Below are 4,322 nucleotides of genomic sequence, written 5' to 3' on the forward strand. Positions count from 1 at the left end.
AAAACTGACCTCCATCCTTGTTATGTGAAAAGCTTGTCCAATGTGAGGGTGAAATCGGGCTGGAGCTCAGTCAGCTTATCCACCATGAAAAAGAACGTGGAAGGGTTGAATGTTGATTAATTTTCTCTTATTCATAAATAGCTTAAATTATAAAATGCTTCATAGGCAGCACTGTGGCTCAGTGGTTAGCACTGCAGCCTTGCAGAACTGGGGTCCTGGATTCCAATCCCACCAAGGACAACATCTGCAAGAAGTTTGTATGTTCTCCCAGTTCTTGTGTGGGTTTCCTCCAGGTACTCTGGCTTTCTCCACACTACAAAGACATACTGATCAAGAATTTAGATTGCGAGCCTCATTGGGGACAGTGATGATAATGTCTGTAAAGTGCTGTGTAATAAGATAGTTCTGTATAAGCAAAGCCTAAAAAATGAGTAAATCTTCTTCTTAAGAACAGAAGAATTTTTAATTTAATAGCTTACAGCTTGTTAATGGACACCTCTGCGGTGTCTTGCTTTCTAGGCAAGGAGCAACTGCTTGCAAGCTGTTTGTTATATCAGCTTCAGAGCCCCTACACTTGTTTTATGCTACAGAGACAAAGCTGCCTCTGCTAGCAGTATTGGCGAGCTTGCAGTTTGGGCCAGCATCTCAGCCATACCCTTGCCTGAACTCTCAATCTTTAGGAATGCACCCTGGTAACAAGAAGACAGAAGACAGAGGAGTGGTGTGCTTCCAAAAAATAAACACGAGACCAATCATTTTCTTTTCTTTTGGGGAGTCCACAAATGAAAGGTGCAAGAATGTCTCCAAAGAGCAAACTGTGAGCTAAAAAAGAAAAGCACTGCCTTTTTAGAGAACTGGGTTGAGATAGTTTTGTAGCCAAATGATAGCTTTGTGGACTCTCATTGTTAGGTGGGCTTAATTCATGTAAGACCTGGAGCTCAAAGAGATGTCCAACTAGAGGAGAATCAATGTGGTTTAGTCTGTAGTTGATCTGCATCCTGAGATAGGCTCCCAACAGGTGATGTGTGGGCCAAGTATAATGGAAAAAATTTAGCTCCCAAACTTCATTATTTCCACCATATTGTAGCTTACTACTTACCACAAACATTTAATAATTTAGAGGGTTTTTTACTGCTTTTACAGACCATGGTTTGCACCTAAAATGAACATCTGATTTCTGGTAAGAGAAGTCTCTTCAGAGGGTATTATTTTTTATAGCAACTTTTGTGTCTTCTTAGAAGAAATTATCCAGGCGACAGAGTGGTAAATTAATTCCAGTCGATTTTGTGGGTTTTTAGCAAAAAGCAGTGTTAGACTGATTAAAATTTAATTTCCATTTTTCATATCAACTTTCCCCCCTATTTTTTCACTTGGGCCTCAACCTTATCTTTTATTTTAGTCGTTGTTTAGTTGCCCAGATATGTCCCTTCTGACTTGTGAACTTGATTAATCTAGGAATAAACACACACACACACACACACATATATATATATATATATATATATACGTATGATAGGTACTGAAAGTATTGAGACCCCATTAAATTTTTCACCCTTTGTTTCATTGCAGCCATTTGGTAAATTCAAAAAAGTTCATTTTTTCACATTAATGTACACTCTGCACCCCATCTTGACTGAAAAAACGCAGAAATGTTGAAATTTTTGCCAATTTAGTAAAAAAGAAAAACTGAAATATCACATGGCCATAAGTATTCAGACCCTTTGTTCAGACACTCATATTTAAGTCACATGCTGTGATGCTCCTTGAGATGGTTCTACTCCGTCATTGGAGTCAAGATGTGTTTAATTAAACTTATATGACTTGATTTGTAAAGGCACACACCTGTCTATATAAGAACTCCTAGCCTACAGTGCATGTCAGGCCAAATGAGAATCATATGTCAAAGGAACTGGCCAAGGAGTTCAGAGACAGAATTGTGACAAGGCACAGATGTGGCCAAGGTTACAAAAGAATTTCTGCAGTACTCAAGGTTCCTAAGAGCACAGTGGCCTCCATAATCTTTAAATGGAAGAAGTTTGGGATGACCAGAAGTCTCCCTAGACCTGGCCATCCAGCCAAACAGAGCAATTGTGGGAGAAGAGCCTTGGTGAGAGAGGTAAAGAAGAGCCTCAATATCACTGTGGTTGAGCTCTATAGATGCAATTTGAGTTTGAGAAGCTTCGACAAAGTCAACTATCACTGCAGCCCTCCACCAGTCAGGCCTTTATTGCAGAGTGGCCCGACAGAAGCCTTTCCTAAGTGCCAGACATGTGAAAACCCACATAGAGTTTGTAAAAACACATGAAGGACTCCGAAGACTATGAGAAATAAGATTCTCTGGTCTGATGAGACAAAGATAGACCTTTTTGGTGATAATTGTAAGCTGTACGTGTTAAGAAAACCAGGCACTGCTCATCACCTGCCAAATACAATCCCAACAGTGAAACATGGTGGTGTCAGCATCATGCTATGGGGGGGTTTCAGCAGCAGGGACAGGACAACTGGTTGCAATTGAAGGAAACATGAATGCGGCCAAGTACAGAGATATCCTGAATGAAAACCTCTTCCAGAGTGCTCTGGATCTCACACAGCTAAAATAACAAAGGAGTGTCTTCAGAACAACTCTGTGACCATTATTGACTGGGTCAGCCAGAGCCCTGACCTAAACCCAATTGACCATCTCTGGAAAGACCTAACAATGGCTGTCCACCAACTTTCACCCTCCAACCTGACAGAATTGGAGAGGATCTGCAAGGAAGAATGGCAGAGGATCCCCAAATCCAGGTGTGAAAAACTTAACTCCCAAGAAGACTCATGGCTGTACTAGCTCAAAAGGGTGCTTTTACTCAATACTGAGCAAAGGGTCTGACTACTTATGACCATGTGATATTTCATTATTTCTCTTTTAATACATTTTCAAAAAATGACATCAGTTTTTTTTCCAGTGAAGTTGTGGTGCAAAGTGTACATTAATGAGAAAAAAAATTAACTTTTTTGAATTTACCAAATTGCTGCAATGAAACAAAGAGTGAAAAATTTATAGGGGTATCCAGTCTATATGTGGTATATTTATTTAGTTTACTTTTATTTCTAGATTAAATATCTTAAACACATATAATGATGATGTCTACGATATTACAGACTTTATGTTTTCTGTTAATTTAGGCAGACAACTTTAACTGAAGTCCATGCAGCAACTGTAATTTTGAATTTTATTATTCCAAAGAGGGAAAACAAGTTTAGGGCAATTGTTAATGCATTTACATGCTTTGCTACATGGTGTCTAACAGAGTTAACATATGCCTGCAGTTTTAGTTCTGACTTTTGATATAATCAAATTGATTGATGAGTGTATTAAAAGAATGGACAGTGTGTACTGTGCTAGTTCCCCTGGAAGAAATGTTAAAACTTTTGCTTCCTGCTGAACAAATGACAGCAATCTGCAGTTTAGGGTCGCTAACTCCTACTAAGAACGTAGAACTATACAAGGTTCAGGATATTCTATGAATGTAATTAATTAATATACTCCCATTTATCATGCATCAGATGAAATCTTTACACTATGCAAACCATAAATGAGAACATCATTCTATTTTTCATTGTGCTTTCCCAATATATTTCACTGTCAATACAGCTACCCTGATTCAGTGTTATTTATGACTATAGCAGAAACCATAAGAAAAATGTAGCATATTGCTAACCGCTAATAAAATATTTCTTAATGCCATCCACTCCATTACAAATTATATGCAAATTTCCCAATGGATTCAAGCAACTGGTTTACAAATTATTTGAATGTAATATTCTAATACGTAGTTGAGGGTCAGTGTTAAAAAAATGTACAAAAGCTCAATTATTTTTTTTTTTTAAAAAGGGATGATTGTCAAATTAAAAATGCATTATTTGAGTCAATAAATTGCTAAAAATCCATGCAAAAATCTTCAAAGAAATTGGCATACTGTCATAATAAATCTGCAAAATGTGTATTTTGCTGTTGAAGATTTTGCAGGATTCATATGTATGGATTTCTGTTACCATATTGCAACATAGAAAGCCTTGGGTTCTCGCTGGTCATCTGGTGCTCTCCCTGGGCTGAAAATTCAATAGACAGTTATGTAAGGACTGTTAAGAATTCAGATTAAAATAATTATTTAATTATTAAAAATATATCTTTATTCGATGTGCTTTTTGCACTATATGAATGCTATTTGCCCCTCTGTTTGTCAACACCACAATTAAACAAAATGGAAATAGTGCCTTAAGTTCACTTTCAAATGTACTGTAAGTAGAGATGAATGTGCCACACCCCACAGTGCAGTGGG

This window comes from Dendrobates tinctorius, unplaced genomic scaffold, assembly GCF_039654945.1.
Source record: "Dendrobates tinctorius isolate UK_male_01 unplaced genomic scaffold, ASM3965494v1 ptg000060l, whole genome shotgun sequence".
Taxonomy (NCBI): Eukaryota; Metazoa; Chordata; class Amphibia; order Anura; family Dendrobatidae; genus Dendrobates; species Dendrobates tinctorius.